General features: G+C 38.7%; 1 pseudogene; it reads left to right on the top strand.

Annotated features, from left to right (window-relative positions):
• The first annotated feature begins 802 nt into the window (after positions 1–802).
• LOC149749618 (LYR motif-containing protein 2 pseudogene) lies at positions 803–22,795 on the top strand (annotated as a pseudogene).
• The last annotated feature ends 1,209 nt before the right edge of the window (positions 22,796–24,004 follow it).

Raw genomic sequence — 24,004 nt, 5'->3', positions numbered from 1 at the left:
ATTCTGTAAGTTCTTACACAGTGGTGTTGGCTGAGGCTATGTGGGCAAGAAAAACAAACCCATTCTCCAAATAGTTCTCTTTCCCTGTGAAGATGAACCACTGGCTCTTGCAGCATGGAAGGGGCCCAGCATAGTTTACTTGCCATAAAATAATGGGTTGGTCTCCTCAAAGAATAATGCCACTTGGGAAATTCAGGTTGGTCTCTGTTGCTGGCAGGTTGGACCTTCCAAGGTGTCAATAGCCAAATCAGCCTTGGTGATGGGCATATATGCTGTTGAGTTCATACGTAGCCTTTATCTTTACCATTTTGGCCACTCCATTCATGTGCATACTGTGATAAAGGCTAACTAATGTCATCTGGCCAAGTCCTTGTGTCTAGTTGGTTGTTGAGTATTTCTTTCATGAGTGGTTTCTAATGGACATTAACATGTGATCCAAAAATCTTCACAATTCATGCCCACTCTATCAAATTGCTGTTATCCCAGACCTCCTTGCCTCTAGTACAGTTTTTTTATTTTCCTCCAGGCCCCTATTCAGTTGGCTGGGCCATTGGAACCTGCCAAGGAATCTATATATTTTCTCACCTTGGGCTACTTTTTCTTCCACACAAAGTCAATGACCAGGTGCACTGCTCCCAGCTCTGCTTATTGGGAAGATTTTTATCTCCACTGTCTTTCAAGGCCAACCCTGAATTTGGCTATAATGCAATTGCTGTCCACTTTCAGCTTGCATTCACGTATCAAGCCAACTCACCCCCAAACTTGGCTTTTCTTCCTTCTTCATCTGGTTGTATGAGATTCCTGCATAGGTGGCCATATGAGTGGGCTGAAGGAGGGGCACTGGTGTAAAGATGGTGGGCACATGGTGTCTGGGTTACCTGCCCATGCTGCTTGCTCATGCCTTCTATTCCTACTTGGCCTCAATCCCAGACATTCCATTTCCATTTTACTGTGGACTGCTGCTGGGCCTGTTCCACTCTATGACTTGGTGAGTCTAACAAAACCCACCCCATAATGGGCAATTCTGAATGAACAGTCACTTGGTGCCCTGTGGTCAAGTATTTCGGCTCTAACAGGGCCCAGTAACATGCTAGGAGCTATTTCTCAAAAGGCATATAATTCTCCACTGCAAGTGGCACGGCCTTGCTCCAGAACCCCAAGGACTTGCGTTGTGATTCTCTTACCAGGGCTTGCCACACTGCAACATTTTCCATCCCTGACATCATCAACACCATAGGGTCTCCTGAATCACATGGCCCAAGCAGCAGATCTGTTTGCACTGCAGCCTAGATTCGCTGCAGAGCTCATTCCTACTCAGGGCACCACTCAGAGTTGGCAGCCTTCCATATCACTCTGTATATGGGCTAGAGAAGTATTTCTAGATGGGTAATGTGTTGCCTTCAGAATCCAAAATGGCTCACCAAGCACTTTGCTTCCATCTTTGAAGTAGGAAATGCAAGATTCAGAAATTTGTCTTTTACTTCTGAGAGGATGTCTTGGCAAACCCCTGACTACTGGACTTCTAAAAAATTTACTCAGGTAGTAGGCTTCTGTGTCTCCTAAAGCTTATCTTCCACCCTGTGGAGCACAGCTGTCTTACTAAGGCCTCTAGCATATTCGTCACCCCTTCTTGCTCAACCTGTACATTCAGCATGATGTCATTGATGTAACGGATCAGTGTAATGTTCTGTGAGATGGCTAGAAAGCCCAGATCACTTTAGACAGTGTTATGACTGAAGGCAGAGGAGTTTTAACAGAGCCGTGGGGCAAAACTGTAAAGGAATACTCTTGTCAGCTGGGGAGTCTTATGTCAGGCAGAAATGGCCCGCTTCTAGTACCTCCACCTCCCCTGCTCAGCTCAGCCATTGGCTGAGAGGGTGCTGGGGGCGTGGCCTCGGGTGGATGAGGCTGAGTACCCTGAAGGTGTGGCCACTGGAGGCTGTCCTCTCACTCCACTCCTTGCACCGTCAGAAAGGCACCACTCCATGGTTGCCATAGTATGTTTACAAAGGGTGATGTTTACTCTTTTCCAGTGTTTTCCTGCATTTTCTAAATTTCCTAAAGTGGACATGTATGAACTCTAAAATCAGAAGAAAGACAAAACGAAACATATGCACAATCGTATGTCTGGTTTTTCAGAGCCATACTGTTTCACAGTAAGATGTCTATTATAACATGGTTTTGAACAAGCCTCTGGCCAGTAAATCATAAAATGATTTAATACCATTTTAATCTTGTTTACTGTTTTTAATGCTGTGACTTTGGAGAGGTTTTTAGTGTTTTGCCTTCTTTTTTTTCCTGACTGTTGAAATATCTTAATTTTAGAAAATGTGGAAAATTACATAACTTAGTAAAGAAATGATTAGAAATAATATCCCAAATCTTAACATCCTTGGACAAATTGTGCTAGTGTTCTAGCATATTTTTTTTTAGGCTTTTCTCTTATTTTTCCCCCCCCTTTAAAAAGCTGTCATCAAAATATGCCATTTTTGGGGCTTCCCTGGTGGCGCAGTGGTTGGGAGTCCACCTGCCGATGCAGGGGACACGGGTTCGTGCCCTGGTCCGGGAGGATCCCACATGCCGCGGAGCGGCTGGGCCCGTGAGCCACGGCCGCTGAGCCTGCGCATCCGGAGCCTGTGCTCCGCAACGGGAGAGGCCACAGCAGTGAGAGGCCCACGTACAAAAAAAAAAATATATATATATATATATATATATGCCATTTTTTGCATAATTTTTTCCTCTTCAACCTATTTCAACTAACAGTATAGTTTTACCCTTAAAAAAGTGTTACTCACGTACCGAAAAGAAAATGGATGTAGGCCTGGGTGTTATAGGGACGGGATTACCTCCACTTCAGAGGTGCAGAAGGACATGGTGATGGAAGGGTGGCTGTCCTGCATGAAGCAGGACATGTCAGGACCTACAGCAGTGCAGCCACTGAGATGGCAGGCTTCTGTTCAGGGCAGTGACTGGCAGCAAGTGAAATGGTAAAATGCTGAATTCCTAATGAAGAAAGCAAAATCAGGGCCCATAGGGAGTAAAACCCTTCACATTTGTACCATGGTCATACTCACTGTGGTGGGTGGAGTGCATATATATACACACACACATATACATATATACACATATATAAATAAATTATATATTATATATGTAAATTATATATATATATATATATATATATATATACACATATAGATAAAATTTATGATGGGTGTTTTAAAACTAGTTCTGTGTCCAGAGTGAACTGCATGGAGACAGTCATGCCCTAGGGCCAGGATCATACCAAGTTGTTGGATTACTAAACTTAATTTCATTCCCCAGATTCATCATGTGGTAAGGGGCAAGGCAGCAGAAAGGGAGGGCAATCCAATTTTCTAGCGGCTCTCAGTGCAGGATTGGATACTCCTGGGCTTCTCATGAGAGGTTGGCCTACCGAGAAGAATGAAAAGCTTTTCTCATGATGCTAAGGTTGGAAGAATTAAGAGCTGTGTCCTTATTTTTTAAATCCCAAAGCAGAGAAGGTGGTCATATAAGCTAAAATCAAAGCGTCTTTACTGTGCCTTTCAAAAAGTCTTCAAGTATGGGAGTTACACATTAAACAAGTTTGGCCTTGTGTTAATAATTGGTGAACCAAATGATAGGAACATTGCAGTTTCTCCCTGCTTTTGTATGTTTGACAATTTCCATAATAATAAAAATTTTCAAAACAAAAAAACCTCTTTGTAACAACTTTAATGATTTTATAACATTAACTCATAGAAGCATCATGAAATCTTTGCCCATCTTGTTCACCAATTTATCTCCATTGCCTACAACAGTCATGCCACATTAAGGTCTCATTTAATTAATGAATTAATTGGTATATATTAATTTGCTTAAATATAGAAAGTCTTTTAAATAAATTACAACTTCTCAGTGTATGGCTAAACTTCAGGATTGAGCCATATTCTTAACCTAATTGAGAGTGGAAAGTAAAATATTTCTACTGCATTTATAATTACTTCTTCTCTATAGGAAATCCTAGTGTAGCAGTGCCAGAATGACAAAACAGTAAGAAGGGAGGGCTGAGGTGGAGAGGTTGGGGACAAAATAACAGAGAATAATATGTACACAAGAAATAAACTTCAGAAGCACTGGGCTCTTGTCTTTTATCATATTCATCTTCTGCCTTCATTTTATACAGAGAATATCACCAGAATATTTTGTGCACATATACTACCTTTAATTTCCCACAATATCTCATGTCCTCCAAAAGGATGCTGCTCCCCAGCCATAATTCCCTGGAACGTTTGTGGTTCCCATGGATTAAGGCTCAAAGGTAATATTAGATTACTCTGGAATTCTTAATTATTATAGTTTCTAGGGGAAGGAAACATTTAAACACCCTTTGTGATGTTCCTTTGCTAAAGAAGCATTCTCCTAGTATAAATAATAGTAATAGTTTTTATTTGCTAAGTATCTACCAATGTGAAAAGCCCTTCACAAAAGGCACCTTATTTAACCCTCACAGCAACCCCATAAAAAAAATACTGACCCATTTAAAGATGAGGAAACTGAGATTCAAAAAAGTTAATCAACTTGCCTAAGACCACACAACTGGAAAATGGTATAATCAAGTTTGACTCTAAAACATACACTCTTAACTACATATGAAGGGATATCCCCATTAGGAACCCAATTAATACAAAAACAACTTTTCCTTAAATTATTTGTAAAGTCAAATAGAAACTATGGCATTTCTGAGTATACTATCAGAATTAATTAACTTTATGTTTTATATCTTACTCTGGGGATATTAATAAAATGGAGCAATAATAGTATTTTCAGCAAATTGTTGTGGAACAACTGGACATCCATATGCAAAAAAAAAAAAAGCTAGACACAGAACTCATACCCTTCACAAAAATTAACTCAAAATGGGTCATAGACCTAAATGTTAAAACGCAAAACTTTAAAACTCCTAGAAGAAAATATAGGAGAAAACTCAGATGACTTTGGGTATGGTAATGACTTTTTAGATACAACACGAAAAGCATGATTCTTGAAAGGAATAATAAGTTGAATTTCATTAAAATTAAAAACTTATGCTCTGTGAAAGATAATGTCAAGAGAATGAGAAGACAAGCCATGGATTGGGAGAAAATATTTGCAAAAGACACATGTGATAAAGGACTATCATCCAAAATATACAAAGAATTCTTAAAACTCAATAATAAGAAAACAAACAACTTGATTAAAAAAGGGACCTAAGTCCTCAAAAGACACCTCAACAGAAAAGATACACAGATGGCAAATAAACATATGAAAATATACTCCACATCATAGATCATCAGGGAAATACAAATTAAAACAGTGAATTGTTTTAATACTGCACACCTATTAGAATGGCCAAAATCCAAAACACTGACAAGATTAAATGCTGGCAAGGATGTGGAACGACAGGAATTCTCGTCCATTGCTGAGGGGAATGAAAATGGTACAGCTACTTCAGGAAACAGTTTGGCAATTTCTTACAAAACTAAATATACTCTTACCATATTATCCTGAAATCATGCTCCTTGGTGTTTACCCAAAGGAGCTGAAATATTATGTCCACACAGAAGCCTGAACATGGATGTTTATAGCAGCTTTATTCACAATTGCCAAAACTTGGAAGGAACCAAGTTGTCCTTCAGTAGATGAATGGACAAATAAACTTGGTACATCCAGACAATGGAATATTATGCAGCATTAAAAAGAAATGAGCTTGGGACTTCCCTGGTGGTGCAGTGGTTAAGAATCCGCCTGTCAATGCAGGTGACACGGGTTCGAGCCCTGGTCTGGGAAGATCCCACATGTCGCAGAGCAACTAAGCCCGTGTGCCACAACTACTGAGCCCACATGCTGCAACTACCGAAGCCCATGTGCCTAGAGCCCCTGCTCTGCAACAAGAGAAGCCACTACAATGAGAAGCCCGTACACCACAACGAAGAGTAGCCCCCACTCGCCTCAACTAGAGAAATGCTGTGTGCAGCAATGAAGACCCAATGCAGCCAAAAATAAATTAAAAAAAGAAAAGAAAAAAATGAGCTTGGGCGAACCTCGCTGTCTGGAGGACATCACCACTTCCCGCTTACCCACAGTAAAAGTAACACTAAAGCAGTTCATGAGAAAGCAACAAGTTCTCCTCCTCCACAGAAGGATTTTGCAGGCAATTTGGCAAGTTCCAAATGATTGTGATTACAAATACCTGAAGGACTGGGCAAGGGAAGAATTCAAAAGAAACTAAGGTGCCACTGAAGAGGATACAATCCAGATGATGATTACTCAAGGCAATACGCAGCTCAAGGAGTTAGAAGAAATACTTGCTTTAGCCAGATCTTAACTACAGCATTACTCTGAAAGGTTTTCAAAGTCTCCATGTGTTTAGTTGAGCTTAGGCTCAACAATGGGCAAGCCAAAGCCAAGTGAAACTGTTTGTATGTAGAGCCCTTGAGCAAAACAGCAGAACATGGAGCGTGACATATGAGAGTGAGCCAAGAAAAATGCATCAGAGCAATTGCCTTAGCACTGAAAAACATGCCTTGCATTTTGAAAATATTTCTAGATGTGTCAGCAGTTTTTGTAAGAAACAAAAATTACTACAACAGATTACTACAACAGATTGTCAGCATATAAAAAGATTAATCAATCATCAGAGAAATGCAAATCAAAACCATCAAGAGATACTATTCACACCCACTAGAATGGCTATAATTAAAAAGGGAGAGAATTGCAAATGGTGGTGAAGATGTGGAGAGGTTGGAACTCTGATACATTGGTGGTGAGACTATAGAGTTGTGCAGCCACTTTGGAAAACAGACTGTCAGTTGCCCAACAGGTTAAACAGCATTGTTCATAGTAGCCAAAGAGTGGACAATTCAAATGCCCATCAACTGATTAATGGATAAGTAAAACATGGTATACCCATATAATAAAATATTATTTAGCAAACAAAAAGGAATGAAGCACTGATACATGCTACACCTGGATGAACCATGGAAACATTATTAAGAGGCCAGTCACAAAAGATCACTTATTGTATGATTCCATTTATATGAATGCACAACTCTGAATATATTAAAATCTATTGAATTATACATCTTACATGTATGGTATGTGCATTCCCCCCTCCCTTTTGTTGAGATATATTTGACATATAACATTGTGTAAGTCAATAAAGCTGTTTTAAAAAACAATGTGAGAGGTAGGGCTGGAGGTGTACTGACCTCAGGAGACACCCTGGATAAAACATGAAAAATCGAATTTTCATCTTCCAGAGGCTAATTTTATTCTCATGGACAAGCTTTTACCTTCATCTCTATAAAACAGTTTAATTTTATTCACATATATCTCTGATTATCTTCTCTGAATTATAGGTTAAGTCTGTTGTTTATTTAGCCCAAGAGATTTATTTAGCAATCTCTTCTCACGTATGGAGCCATGGTCATTAACTAAGATGTTGGCCAGAACAGAAATGCTGCTGAGACACATTTTATTCATCATCTTTATCAGTATTTTGGATAAGGCAAATTAACTTTCTGGGTGTTCCCTGTAAGCTATACTATTGTTTGAATGTTAAAGTTTTGTTCCTAAAATTTAATTTTAAGATGTTTGAGGGCTTCCCTGGTGGCGCAGTGGTTGAGAGTCCGCCTGCCGATGCAGGGGACACGGGTTCGTGCCCCAGTCCGCGAAGATCCCACATGCCGCGGAGCGGCTGGGCCCGTGAGCCACGGCCGCTGAGCCTGCGCGTCCAGAGCCTGTGCTCCGCAACGGCAGAGGCCACAACAGTGAGAGGCCCGCGTACCACACACACACAAAAAAAAGTTGTTTGAATGTTCGATTTATGCATATGAACTACATAAATCAATCTTTTTTATATTAGAATTTTTTAAAATACAGAGACTTTCTATCATATGAGAAGTGGCTAGGGCTATTTATTATTTAACATATTGACTGCCCCAGTGTCATTTTTCCCCTTTAAAGTGAGCCATCAAAATTTTTAATTCATGGCACAGGCATTGCTGCAGTTGTGTCTGCAGAGACAGATGACTTTCTAATGTTTGAGGAAGGCAAAACATATTTCCTGGTATTTGTATTACTGTAGTCACGCCTCTCCTCTCAGGAGAAGCTGAGTGGCAGAGACCCATACTTACGTAACTAAATTATCTGTCTTTTATGGAATAAGTAAGGAAAATTCGAGTAAAAAAAAAAAAAACAAAGGAAGCAGCTTACATGTGCCTTGAAAAATAGTTGGGTTATGTAGAATAAGGATCAAAAGCAAACTGTCATTCTGTGCCAAGCTAGAAATCGTTACAGGCTATTTCCTTCCTTGAGTCAGACATATGAGAAATACTTTTAGAATTAAATGAAATTTACTACTTTTATTTGCTGAGAAGAGTAAATCACTTTTTTTTTTTAATTTAAAAAAACTTTTTGGCTGTGTTGGGTCTTCGCTGTGCGCGCGGGCTTTCTCTAGTTGTAACGAGCGGGGGCTACCGTTTGTTGCAGTGTGCGGGCTTCTCATTGTGCTGGCTTCCCTTGTTGCAGAGCGCAGGCTATAGGTGCACGGGCTTCAGTAGTTGTGGCATGTGGGCTCAGTAGTTGTGGCTCGCGGGCTCTGGAGTGCAGCCTCAGTAGTTGTGGCGCATGGGCTTAGTTGCTCCGCGGCACGTGGGATCTTCCTGGACCGGGAATCCAACGATGACCCCTACATTGGCAGGCAGATTCTTAACCACTGCAATACCTGGGAAGTCCCAGTAAATCACTTTTATTCAGCCCATTTTGTATTTTAAAAAAAAGTGCTTTGCTGTAAAAGAAAGAAAGAAAGAGAGAGGGAGAAAGAAGAAAGGAAGGAAAGAAGGGAGGAAGAAAGGAAGGAGGAAGAGAGAAAGAAAGAGAGAAAGAAAGAAAAAGATATGAGCTTGAAAAGCTCATGCCATGAAAAGGCATGGAAGAACTTTAAGTTCATAATACTGAGTGAAAGAACGTAATCTGAAGAGTCTATATACTGATTCCAACTATATGACATTTTGAAAAAGGCAAAACTATGGAGACAGTAAAAAGATCAATCATTGAGGGGGGCAGGAAAGGATTATTAAGTGAAGCACAGAGAATTTTTAGGGCAGTGAAAACACTCTGTATGATACCATAATGTTGCATACATGTCATTACATATTTGTCCAAATCCATAGAATGTACACCACCAAGAATAAACTCTAATGTAAACTACGCACTTTGGGTGATAATGATGTGTCAATGTAGGTTCATCAATTGTAACAAATGTACCACTTGGGGCAGAGGATGGGAGGATGTTGATAATGGGGGAGGCTATGCACGTGTGAGGGTAGGGGGTATACGGGAAATCTCTGTACCTTCCTCTTAATTTTGCTGTGAACCTACAACTTCTCTAAAAGAAAAGTCTTTTTAAAAAGCTCTTGTGGGGCTTCCCTGGTGGCGCGGTGGTTGAGAATCCGCCTGCCAATGCAGGGGACGCGGGTTCGTGCCCCAGTCTGGGAAGATCCCACATGCCACGGAGTGGCTAGGCCCATGAGCCATGACCACTGAGCCTGCGCGTCCGGAGTCTGTGCTCCACAACGGGAGAGGCCACAACAGTGAGAGGCCCACGTACAGCAAAAAAAAAAAAAAAAAAGCTCTTGTGTAAAACAACATGCATATAGTTGTATTTTGGAGAGTATAACTTATGGAAATGCAATATATTTGACAATAACTGCACAAAGAACATAGGTGGGAGTAAAGCCATATTGGAGTAAGAAAATAACACCAGATGGTAACTCACAGGAATTATTCCCACAGGAATAAATGAAGAGAACTACATATGGTGGATAAGAAAGTTAATATAACAAACTCTATAAATACATACTTTCTCTCCTGTCTTCTCTCAACTTCTTTAAAATGTATAAAAGTATATAAAGTAATAATTACAACAATGTATTTTGGAGTTTATAACATATATATGTAATATATATATATAACAATAATAGCACAAAAAGGGGGAAGAAGAATAGAACTATATAGTGTGACATTTATATATCTTAGTGAAATTAAGTTAGTATAAGTCTGAAGTAGATGCTGATAAGTTAAAATGCATATGGTAAGTCTGCCATTATGAAAATAAATCCAAAAAATATTTTTTTAAATCATTAAAGGAATTAAAATTTATGCTAGGCACTTCCCTGGTGGTCCAGTGATAAAGAATCCGCCTTACAATGCAGGGGATGTGGGTTTGATCCCTGGTCAGGGAACTAAGATCCCACATGCCACGGGGCAACTAAGCCCACGCGCCACAACTACTGAGCTCATGTGCCTCGACAAGAAAGCCCGTGTGCTGCAAACTACAGAGCCCACGTGCCCTGGAGCCCACGTGCCACAACTACAGAGCCCATGCACACTGGAGCTTGTGCACCACAACTAGAGAAGAGAAAACCCACACGCCATGACTAGAGAGAAGCAGGCACACCACAACAAAGAGCCCACATGCCGCAATGAAAGATCCCACATGCCTCAGCGAAGATCCCATGTGCCACAACTAAGACCTGACACAGCCAAAAAAAAGCTAAAAATATTTACTTAATGCAAAAGAAAGTAGTAAGAAGGAACAGTGGAACAAAGAAGACATGATGCATGTAGGGAAAAAAAGAATATCAGATGGCAGAGATTGTCAAACTGGATTAAGAAAAAAGCAAGATCCAACTATGTGCTGTCTGCAGTAAACATACTTTAGATTCAAAATACAAATAGGTTGAAAGTAAAAGGGTAAAAAATATATTTATACCATGCAAGTAGCAATTAAAGAAACCTGCAGTGGCTATAATAATATCAGACAAAATAGAGAGTGAAACAAAAAATGTAACCAAAAATAAAGACAGACATTTTATAATAGTAAACAGGTCAATCCATCAGGAAGATATAATAATTATAAATATATGCACCTAATAACAAGAACCAAAATACATGGAGCAAACACTGACTATTCAACGATAGTAGATAGCGATTTCAATATTCTGTTTTCAATAATGGGTATAACCCAAGAGAATTGAAATATATGCTCACATAAAAATTTGTACACAAATGTTTATAGCAGCATTATTCATAATGACCAAAAGATGGAAACATCCGAAGTATCCATCAACTTATGAATGGATAACAAAATGTGATGTATCTATATAATGCAATATTATTCAGCCATAACAAAAGAATATCAGTACATGCTATAAGATGAATGAACTTTGAAAGCACCTTGCTAAGTGAAAGAAACCAGTCACAAAAGACCATATCTACATATTGCATGATTCCATTTATATGAAATGTTCAGAATAGGCAAATCTATAGAGACAGGATGCAGATTAATGGTTTCCAGGAATAGGGGAAGAAGGGAATTGAGACTGACTGCTAATAGGTAGGGGGTTTCTTTTGTGGATGAGGAAAATGTTCTGGAATTAGATAGTGGTGATAATCGCACGATATAGTGAGTATACTAAAAACCACTGAATTGTACACTTTGGTGAATTTTTTGATATGTAAATTTATATCTCAATAAAAGGAAGAGGGGAGAGTAACGAGAAGGAAGAAGAAGAAAGGTGCAGACATTTCATCTTAAGAAAGCAAGGGGAAGAAAGAGTCACAAGGGGAAGAAAGAGTCTCAAAGAGAGTGTTGTTATAAGTGTGAAAGTTTCTGAAAGTACAAGTTAGATCAGAATGGCAAAGGGTCTTGTATTCAAGAGTGGAAGTGAAATTCAAAATGCAATGACTGGAGAAGTGACTGGGTGATGACAAAATGGAAACACTCTGAGATATTTTGTTGTGGACAAAACAATAATGATCAGTAGTAATTGGAGGGGAAAGGGAGCCAGGGAGTGTTTTTTAGTGATGAGAAAGACTTAGGTAAGTGTTGAGAAACAATTCTTCACGGGCCTCACATTTCTACATGTCTTGCAGAGGTACTAACTGCCTTTTTATCTCTTCAAGGATGTTTGGAATAGTCTTGGAAGATAGAAATAATGTTTTCCTTGGAGCAAAAGGTAGATTTATTTACTCTCCAGTAAACAAGATAATGTCTCTCTCAGGAGCAAAGATCAGACAGACTTACTGCCCATCATAAAAGGCTCAGGTACCTTAATTTGGGGATTTCCCCCCCATTATGTACCCTATTACTTCTGCAGGTATCACCTGACACCCTTCACAGTGTCCTTTGGGAACTGGGGCTCCGGGAACTATAGTTCCCTGATGCGTATGCTGCTTGCTATGCTGTGAATAATAGTCACTTGTCTCTGAAAAAATAAATAATGCATAGAACAACTCAGCAGAGGGTAAGCAGAAAATAAAAGACTTGAACAATGCTAAAAACCAACTACACCTAATAGATATCTATTGACTACTCCACTCAACAGTATCAGAATATATATTCTTAACAAGAGCTCAAGGAACATTCTTTAGTATAAACTATATGCTAGGCCATAAAAAAAGCTTCAATAGATTTAAAAGTATTGAAATGACAAAGTAAGTTCTCTAATCACAGTGGAATGAAATTAGAAACCAATAACAGAAAAAATTTGGGAAATTCTCAAATATATGGAAATTAAACAACATAGTCCTAAATAGTCAATGAGTCAAAGAAGTCACAAAAGAAACTTAAAAATCTTTTGAGATGAGTGAAAATGAAGACACGACGTACTAAAACTTATGGGATGCTGCTGAAGTAGTACTTAGAAATTTATAGGTGTAAATGTTTGTATTAAAAAAATAAGATCTCACATGATGTATATGTCAAATCATTTTTCTCTACACCTTAAACTTATCCTGTATATCAATTATATCTCAATAAAACTAGAAGGAAAAAAACAATTTTTAATTAAAAAAATTAGTGAGATCTCACATCAATAGCCTAACCTCCTACTTTAATACGCTTAAGAACAAAGTAATCCTAAAGCAGGGAAAAAGGAAGAAAATAATAAAGAGTAGAATGGAAATTAATCAGGTAGAGAATAGAAACAAAGTAGAGAAAAATCAACAAAACCAAAAGTTGGTTCTTTGAAAACTTTAATAAAAATTGGTAAATCTTTAGCTAGACTGACCAAGAAAAAATTAGAGGGCTTCCCTGGTGGCACAGTGGTTAAGAATCCACCTGCCAATGCAGGGGACACGGGTTCAAGCCCTGCTCCGGGAAGATCCCACATGCCATGGAGCAGCTAAGCCCATGTGCTACAACTATTGAGCCTCTGCTCTAGAGCCCCTGAGCCACAACTGCTGAGCCTGTGTGCCACAACTAATGAAGCCCACGTGCCTAGAGCCCAAGCTCAGCAACAAGAGAAGCCACCGCAATGAGAAGCCACGCACTGCAACGAAGAGTAGCCCCGGCTCGCCACAACTAGAGAAAGCCTGCTAGAAGCAAAGAAGACCCAATGCAGCCAAAAATAAAATAAATTAATTTGTTAAAAAATTTAGAGAAGACTCAAGTTAATAAAATTAGGAATTAAAGAGGAGACATCAGGGCTTCCCTGGTGGCGCAGTGGTTGAGAGTCCGTCTGCCGATGCAGGGGACACGGGTTCGTGCCCCAGTCCGGGAAGATCCCACATGCCGCGGAGCGGCTGGGCCTGTGAGCCATGGCCGCTGAGCCTGCGCGTCCGGAGCCTGTGCTCCACGACGGGAGAGGCCACAACAGTGAGAGGCCCGCGTACTGCAAAAAAAAAAAAAAAAAAAAGAGGAGACATCACTACTGACCCTAGAGACACACAAATAAATGGATGCATCAAAATGAGGCTGCCAACCTTTCCAAAGTGAAAGTGAGCACAACTTTCCCATCCTCTAGCATCCATCTCTTTGAAGCACAGAATGAAAAGCTGCTTACAAAGGCATTACTGAAAGCCCCTAAGATTAGTGGTTTTAAAATTGCTTGGAAATCTGCCAACATAGGACAAAAGGCATTGCAGCCTACCTACCCAAGCTGTAACCATCTCCTGCTGGAACAAAGAACTTGGTGATAACAAAGACTTAAAATAATGATGGTAACATTGCAGCAATTACACAAAAAATTACCATTACATAAAAACAAAATGATCCACAAAAGTAAAAATCATTAATTTATATTCATTATTTCAGCAACAGCAGCTCATGTCAGCATTGTTGTTGGAGATAATATGGTTCAGTCTGAGAATTACGGAAATTCTGTTCTTTTTGTGCATCAGGTACAAAGGGAATTTTATGACACTCAGTGATAGCCAGGTGTCTTGTATTAGTCTCCACTAAACTCTGCTAACCAGTTGATTTTAGTATTCACTTAGTAAAATAAGTCTATATAATTGTGCACTAGTCACTCATAATAAAAAAAAGAATAGGACTTGCACAAAGAGGAATCCCAAATCCCATTAGTGTTTGGCAAATCTTATTTTGAGAATCATTGCTTTGCTTTGCAACTGCACACGGATTGCCATTTATCTACTTGGAAATAAAACATATAACCCAGTGTCAGCAGGGCCTTCCCCCTGACCTTTCAGAAAAAATGGTAAAGTTGACTTGAACCCCAATCACATGGAAGTCCGAGCTCTTCTCATGATTTCTATGTTTCACGGGTGGGATGCAAGTGGACACATTTCACAATCTCATGATCACTTTCTTTTGATTCTCTCTTCCATGTGAGAGGCCTCTGTGCTGCCTAACAGCAATGCAGATGAGAAATTCAATACCTCTTTAAATCCCACCATCAACAACAAAATCCCCTCAGAAAGATGTTTTGGGAAGATGTGTAGGAAGATGGAGGGAGAGTGAAACGACAGCCACACAAACACTTGCAAATAAAGTATTAGGTTTCTCATTCTTAAAATGTTCTTCACCTACCACTTTCTCCACTCCCTTCCTTCCCCTTCTGCCTGCCCCTCTCCCTCCCCAACCTTGGGGTTTCACCAACACTCTCCACCTAGTCCCAGCCAGCCCCCATTTTGTTTGTTCATCTTGATCCTCCTATTCTCCCTGCTTTTGGTTTTTTTCTCTCCCTTGTTTAGAACAACAAACCAATTCAACCCAGCCTCTCAGAGCGAAGAGTTTTAATACTTTTCCAAAGGCATGGCACCTGTGAATGAATGCTCAGGTCTTTGGGGTCTCACCTTCAGCTTATTCCCAGGGCTGATATAGAAACTCTTCCTTGAGAATCAGCTGTGACTGGCATGTAAGATTATGTGAAAACATGGCCAGTGATGCTGAGCTACCTGGTTAGATAAGGGGTCAGAAGCATTTCTCAAGAAAGGCAGTAATTTCCCCAGAAGAAGGTAGTGGGAGTGTGGTGCAAAGAAAGAACTAAATGTTTAGTAAATATTTGCTGAAGAAGAAGGAGCTCATGGAGTAGGCAAGTGATGGGAAAGAGAGGAGTCATGGGACAGGATAAAAAACTAAAGTGGAGAGGGATTTCCCTGGTGGTCCAGTGGTTAATACTCTGTGCTTCCACTGCAGGGAGTTTGATCCCTGGTTGGGGAGCTAAGATCCCACATGCTGTGCAGAGTGGTCAAAAAAAAAAAAAGCTAATGTGGAGAGATTACCCCTTTTCAGGAGGAAGGAGCCTCTTTTACTGAGATAGCCTGAAAGGAGATAAGAATGTGCAAGTAAGATGCATTTGGAGGGGGCAAGGTTGGTCATTTGAGGGCATACTTATGCAATGACTTGGATTTTCTCAATGAAGTCAGGAACAAAGTCATCTACTGACTGAGGCCAGAGGTAAAAGAGGGCTCAGGATTATGACTGGAGACAATTATTTACCAGTGTTTCTCGTCTATAATGTTGTACAATCTTGTCCACCATATGCACCCACCTATGAATAGGAACAGATGAAAAATATGATGGCATGGATCCTGGGCTGTGATTTTGAGTCCAGTAAAACAGAAGGACATGAAGACAAGTCAACAAATACCACAATGGACCAAAAATGCCATCAAGGGGAAGGTGGTAAATTGGAAGAAAACTAAATGGCTCAGAGGACTGGACATGGATAAGATTAGATATATTGGAAGAAAAGAGTGAGCTACAAGAATAAGAGATTGTTGACAGAGGTTGCTCTGTTAATATTTAGGGTATATCACTGAAGATTAGCTTTTTTTTTTTTTTTTTTGCGGTACGAGGGCCTCTCACTGTTGTGGCCTCTCCCGTTGTGGAGCACAGGCTCCGGACGTGCAGGCTCAGCGGCCATGGCTCACGGGCCCAGCTGCTCCACGGCATGTGGGATCCTCCCGGACCGGGGCACGAACCTGTGTCCTCTGCATCGGCAGGCGGACTCTCAACCACTGTGCCACCAGGGAAGCCCTGAAGATCAGCTTTAAATTATGACAGAGTATGGCCCATGGGAACTGTTTTTGTGGGCTATAGATGAAGATGCCTGGCATTGAGAAGGATGAGGAACTCAGAAGCTAGGATATTTGATTGGTGATGGACAGTCAGACATTTCAGGATGTGGTCAGCTAGAGATGAAGACTGGGCCAAGCGCAAAGACCTTGAGGGAGAGAGACCAGGAGGCTGGAATATGACAATAACAAAATTGTGGTGGAGAAGAAAACATGCATATTTTATAAAAGTAATTTTAATTCTTCAAATGAAGTCATAATTTACATGGAATAAATACTAAAAAATCACTCATTTTGTAGGAATCAGAGTTGATCCTCAAGCAAGGATGGGTAAGAGAAAATATGATGCTAGTGGCATAACAGCAGAGAGAAAAGGTGATCACGACCACAGTGTTTGACTTTGATGCTTCAAAAAGGTCAAGACAGAACTCTAATGCCTGAAAGGATAGTGTGTCCAGATTTTGTTTTCTAAATAAAGCCTAAAATGTGTATGGGTTGAGTTCCTGCTTGCACAAGTTGTACTCTTAGAAAGCCTTATAGTGATAGATTCTGGAAGTTACTGAAACAGTTAAAACAAGGAATGCTGCTCTAAAACTGGGTAAACAATAACAAAATGATACAAATGAACTTATATACAAAACAGAAATAGAACTACAGACATAGAAAACAAAGTTATGGTTACCAAAGGGGAAAGGTAGGGTATAAATTAGGAGGTTGGGATGAACATATACACACTACTATATATAAAATAGATAAACAACAAGGGCCTACTGTATAGCACAGGGAACTCTACTCAATATTCTGTAATAACCTATATGGGAAAAGAATCTGAAAAAGAATGGACATATGTATATGTAAATATAACTGAATCACTTTGCTGTACACCTGAAACTAACAACATTGTAAATCAACTAGACTTCAATTTAAAAAAAGTATTTCCACAGACCAACAAAAAAGAGCTGGATAAACAAATGTGTTCATTGAAAATCAAACACACACACACACACACACACACACACACACACACACCATAGGCCTAATCCTCACTCTAAAAGGCAATTACCATGCAAAAGAAATAGATGGTTGAACAAACAAATAACTTAAAACTGCTTGAAAAAGTTTTCTTTCTGGATTAAAAATTCACGGTGGAATTAAGGAGATAAATTATAGAGGAGAGCATATTTGGACCTCATGAGTAGAGCAACGTAAAAGCTCGAGAAACTTGCTCTGTTTCTTCAGGCCACATTGGCCCTCAGGGGAAATGGAATTTTGCCTCTTATTTGACACTCTGTCTGACTTGATTTTGCAGATCAGCATCTTACAAAGGACTGTTTACCCATCCATAAGAATTCCACCAATCAATGAACAGGGAAATTCTCTCAGGCTACCAAATTACTGGCCAATCCTAAGAAAGAAGATAAATATTGAATTTTCCTTTTCAGTCATTACCCATTAGGCTTCTGGGACAAAATGTAAGGAAGGAATAATTCCTGAAAAGGAAGACATCTGAACATGTGATAAATCAAAAGTTTCTGTTTATGACCTCAATCAGCAAAGATTTCATTGTTAACTATTTGCAAACCAAAGTTGTTAAAGTTATACAAATAATGAAAAGTTTGTTTTAAATGCCAGAGTATGATATAAAAAGAAAGTGAAAATTTCCCTGATGAACTAGAATTCAGTCCATTCATTGATTCAGTTATTCAAGATATATTTATGCTAGACACCAGAGATATTGATGAGCATCAGTAAAAATGAAATTATTTTTAGCAAAAGTTACTTGCAAATATTAAGGCCTAGATACTCCAGGTAGGAGACAGATATGTTTCTTGTTTTTCAGTCCTTTGGAGAACTTCAGATTTAGTCTTATCTGAATTTATTCCAATAATTAAATGTTTGTAAATCTGATTTGGCATATCACCTTAATTGATGCAACAACATCAGTGTTTAGAAATAAAATGAGCCAGGCAGCAAGCCAAAAGAAATACTCCTATTGCTTGTCTGCTGAAAAAGTAGTTCATTTTCAACACCTCTTAAAATGGGAATGCGTCTTGCTTAGTCCAGAGACAGAGGGGGAAAAATCACACACACAAAACCTATCAAAGCTCTTGTGGTAGAACTTGTTTGCTTGGGAACTGCAGGACTGTTGTTTGAATGGCTGTACATTTCATTAGTTAAGACTCTAATTTAGAGGGAAGAATAATACAGTCATCTGCAGTCTCTAAAGTTCTGTCTGATTAACCTCTGATTAGCGTTAACTAAGAAGAAAGATCTGCTATAAAAATTCACGCTGTTAAAACTGGAACTGAAAACCATAACAATGAAAACTGCAAGCTTTCTTAGTGTCATCTTGTGTGCTTTGAAAGCACCAGAGAATCCTTTCAGCCTTTATGGTGTGGGAATGCAGGCTTTTTTCTGGAGGAGAGCACATTCATGAGAGAAGGCACACACAGTGAATATTAGACAAGGGCTTGGCCTGGGAGCAGATCCCAGGGTGAAATGGAGATTAGCTCAGCATTTATTCTGCTGGCTCTGTAGGTATTGCTGAGATTTTTATTTCCTCTACTCATGAATTTTGTGGGGAAATTGAGGATAGCACTCAGAAGGGTTGAATTCTAAATATCTGAAAAATAATGAGAGCTCAACACAGTTTCTAAGAGCCCTGATCTCTCTGAGCATTTTGATTGTGCCAGTAATTATAAATCTCATTTTAGCAGCCTATGCCCAGGAGGCTCCATGGAAGAAGGGAGAATTATTCTTCAGGGAAGCTATATTTGTACTAAAACTACTGAATGTACATGGGCCCTGCCAAATTATTTTATTCATCTCCCAAATTTAAACTTAAACTGGCTGAATCTCCTAAAAGTTCCAATAAAAACTCATGCAGTTGGCAAAAATTTTATACATGTTGATGCATAATACTGAAACCATCTTATAAGCACTAATTTGAATGGAAAAAATAATTGTAACATTAAGGGAAAATGTATACAGAGACCCTGTGGGTTGCTGAAAGAGCAATGATACAAATAAAAAAAAGTAGTTGAGATAGATTTTTTTTGTATTGGTCAACAGGTGCTATTAGGACATTGGGTTGCAAATGCAGATATCTAGAAAAAAAAATCGTTTTAGCAAAAAAGGAATTGATTATGGGTACAAACCCTGCTGGATCCAGGACCTCCAACAATATTGTTAGCAGTGACTCCTACACCTTCTCTCAATCTCCATCTCTGCTCTGCTTTCTTCTATGTTGGCTTCATTCTCAAGCAAGGCATTCTTCCCATTGTGTTGGAAAGGTGGTCATCACCAACTCCAGGCTTCATTCAACCAGGCTAGTAACCTCTAGGAAAGAGATTGTCTTCTTCTCAGTGGTTTCAGAAAAATCATGGGAATGATATTGACTGGCTTGACTGAGCAGGTGCCCATCCCTGCATCAATCTCCTATAAGATTTTGCTTTACTTAACCATGCCTGGATCATGGGCCCTACACAGAACTGGAAGATTGTGTCAGTATCTCAGGAAACAAAACTGTATGTAATCAGAAAGTGTTTGGAGTGGTTCCCCGAAGGTTCAATGGTATGCTGTTAGCAAAAGAAGAGGGAAAGGAGGTTGGTCAGGTAAACACAACAGGTTGCAAGAATTAGAGACAAGTTCAAGTTACCTCAAGATTTCATTGCAAGAATTCATATGAAAATGAGGGATGGCAGAAAACAATCTCAACCGTCTTCATGGAGAAATGAAGTATAGTTCCCTATACTGCTGTGGCTCCAGTAGTCTTACTACAACCCTGGAACAGAACATCCACTCTAGAAATTACCACATCCTAGAATCACAGAGTAGATAGTAGGACTTATCCATTTTGGTGCTTCTGTTTCTTCTGCTCTGCAACTACTAATTCATTTCTGCTCTTCATTTTCTTTTCTCTATTGACTTCTGTTTATTGCTTTCTCTCAACGCATTTCTCCTCTTCTGTGCTACTATTTTTGTTTTCTATTACATTTATTTCTGCTTTCAATATATTTCCTTCAATTTTCTTTAGAATTTCTGTATGATTCTTTTTCTAGCAAACTTTTACTTGAATAGCTCATTAATTTTCCATCTTTCTTGTTTTCTAATATATGCAATTAAGGCTATAAATTACCCTCTAAGTTCTGCATTAGCTGTTAGCCACAATTTTTGACATGTAGTGCTTTCTGTATCATTCGATTCCAAATATTTTATAATTTTCAGTATAATTGTTTTCTTTAACCCACAACTTCTAAAAAATTTTGTTGTAGAGGTATACTATACATAAAGTACACAATTCTTAAGCAAGTAACCCAATAAAATTTATGTATGTATATACCTGTATAGCCACTGCCTAGATCAAGATATAGAACATTTCTAGCATCCCAAAGAGGTCTCTTATGCCCCTTCCCCATAAATACATCCCTAGAGGTGACTACTGTTGACTTTAATTTCATGCATTAGTTTTACCTCTTTTTGAACATCATCTGAATTCGAATCATGTATTCCACTTTATAACTGTGAGATTTATCCATGTTGTAGCAATGATTGGTTTTTCTTTCCTCTCCATTACTGGGAACAAATATACTCATTTGTCTATTCTATTCTTTTGTTTTTAATATTTATTTATTTTATTTATTTACTTTGGCTGCTCTGGATCTTAATTGCGGCATGCAGGATCTTCACTGTGGCATGTGGTCTCTTAGTTGCAGCATGTGGACTGGTTAGTTGCAGCATGCGGACTTGTTAGTTGCAGCATGCGGACTCCTAGTTGTGGCATATGAACTCTTTAGTTGCGGCATGCGTGCGGGATCTAGTCCCCTGATCAGGGATCATACCCAGGCCCCCTGCATTGGGAGCACGGAGTCTTACCCACTGGACCACCAGGGAAGTCCCTCGTCTATTCTACTCTTGATGCATATTTAGGTTGTTTCTAATTTGGAGCTATTATGAATAAAACTACTACGGATGTTCTTATAATGTCTTTTGGTGGACATATGCACTCATTTCTCTTGGATATATAGCTAACAGAAGAATTGCTGGTCATAGGGTAAGCATATTTTAGCTTTATTAGATACTTCCAAACAGTTTTCCATGGTGGTTTTTACCAGCTTACACTCCCACCAGTAATGTGTGAGAGTTCTGATTGTTTCACATCCCTTCAATATTTGATATTGTCCATTTTTCTTTTTTAATTTTAGCTATTCTTGTTGTGTATGTAATATCTCAAGGTCATTTTAGTCTGCATCTTCCTGCTGACTATAATGTTGAACACCTTTTTTATATGCTTATTGACTATTTGCATATCTTGTTTTATGAACTATTTTTTCAGAACTTCTGTCTATTTCTAAATTGGATTAGTTGTCTTCCTCTCCTTGAGTTGTAAGAATTCTTCATACACTCTGATTATGAATCCTCTATCAGTTATATGTACTGTGAATTTCTTATTCCAGTATTTTCACTCTCTAAATGATATCTTTTGATGAATATAAGTTTATAACTCAATGAAATCTAATTTTTCTCTTTCAGTGATAGTGCTTACTATGTCCTATTTAGGAAATTTTTGCTCACCCCAAGATCATGAAGTTATTTTCTTCTAAAAGCTTCATTGTTTTACCTTTCACATTTAAGTTTATTACCCATTTCATATTAATTTTTGTAGATGTTATTATATAGGAATCAAAGTTCATTTTCTTTTCCATAGAGTTATCCAACTGATCCAACACCATTTATTGAAAAGAATATTGAAAAGATAACTCTCCCCTACCCCCAAAGAATTGCAGTGGTATTTTTCTGTGAGTCTGTTCTAGACTCTCATTTTGTTACCATTGTTTAATATCCATGTGCTTATATCATATTGTCTTATTTAATATGCTTTATGATAAGTCTTAATCTGGTAGTCTAAATCCTCAAATTTTTTCTTCTGAAAGATTGATTTGGTCATTCTAGATTCTTTGCATTACCATATGAATTTTTAACTCAGCTTGTCAATTTCCACAAACAAAAAAAAAAACCTGTTGAGATTTTGATTGAGATTACATCAAATCTAGATCAATTTGGATAGAACTGATATTTTAAAAAATTTTTAATTGACATATTGTTGATTTACAGTGCTGTGCCAATCTCTGCTGTACAGCAAAGTGACTCAGTTATACACATATGTACGTTCTTTTTTTATATTCTTTTCCGTTATTGTTTATCACAGGATATTGAATATAATTCCCTGTGCTATACATTAGGACCTTGTTGCTTATCCATTCTAAATGTAATAGTTTGCATCTACGAACTCCAAACTCCCAGTCCATCCCTCTCCCTCCCACGCTACCCCTTGGCAACCACAAGTCTGTTCTCTATGTGGATAGGAGTGATATTTAATCAATATTTAGTCTTCCAATCCATGAAAGTGGCATATCTCTCAGTTTACTTAGGCCTGCTTTAAATTACTCATTGAATTTTTTTTTCCCCAGAGTTAATTTCTGGACGTTTGATTTTTTTTTAGCTATCAATACTATTTTTGACAGCTAAAATACTGTTGTTTAGTTATCAAAAATGGTATTTTAAAAATTTTGTATTCTGATATTCATTATTAATATCATATAGAAATACAATTGATTTTTGCATGTTGACCTTGCATCCAGTAACCTTACTAAATCCACATATGAATTTAAATAAGTTTTTGGTGTGGTGGGGGGTAGTTTAGATTTTCTACATACACATTCAGGTTAGGTGCAAATAATGACAATTTTATTACTTCCTTTCCAAACTCTACACCTTTTGTTTCTTCTTGCCGTACAGCACCCATGAAGTTTTTTGTAATGTGTGTCTAAAAATTCCAAAACATATGAGGGTTTCTTCTCTCTTTTTATTGTTAGTTTCTAATTTTTCTGTACCCTTTCTGGAAAAGAAGTTATATGACATCAATTCTTAAGAATTTATTAAGCCCCGCTTCGTGGCCTAGTATATGATATGAATTTTTGCATATGTTACATGTTGCTTGGTTCCCAGATCCATGCAATCTAACTGTGGAGGAAGATGCACCATATGTTGGCTGCTTATTTAAGGCATATGCCATATCCTGTAAGAGAGCATCCTAAACTTGAAGTTGCTTTCTTTGAGCTGGTGCCAAAATTGTGTCTTCAGTAGGCTATTCTGCTTTGCTAGCAATCCTGTGGCTAACTGGAGATGGGGCACATGGCAAGATCGTGAATTACATCAGTGTGAAATCATTGTCATACTTTCTTTGCTATAAAGTATGTCTCCATACAGGACTCAGTGGTCAGTACCCCACTCATTTTCCCATAAGTGTCCCTATTTTAATGTAACAGACTTCATGGGTTTAAGCATTTAACTGGTGCTGCAACCCATATAGTCAGACCCTAGGCTTGGTCCTCAAACACATCTTTTTTCAACTGTAGGAAATAAGGTACTCTTTTAAAGCTACTATCAAGATTTTCTGACATAACCCAAGTTCTCATCCGATTGTTTCATTTCTCCTTTTCCTTACTTCTGCCGTCTAGGTATATCAGAATAACCCAGAGTGCACCATAATCCCTCAAATCATTATTGTTGTCTCAGAAATCAAGTTCCACAGCCACTTGATTTCCCAGTACTTTGCCCTTCCACGTCATCATCAGTG

This window comes from Delphinapterus leucas, chromosome 3 (assembly GCF_059928025.1).
Source record: "Delphinapterus leucas isolate spDelLeu-1000000601 "Yukka" chromosome 3, BTC_Dleu_Yukka2, whole genome shotgun sequence".
In the NCBI taxonomy this organism is placed as follows: Eukaryota; Metazoa; Chordata; class Mammalia; order Artiodactyla; family Monodontidae; genus Delphinapterus; species Delphinapterus leucas.
The sequence above is the reverse complement of the archived record's forward strand: the minus strand, read 5'-3'. Positions and strand labels throughout refer to the sequence as shown.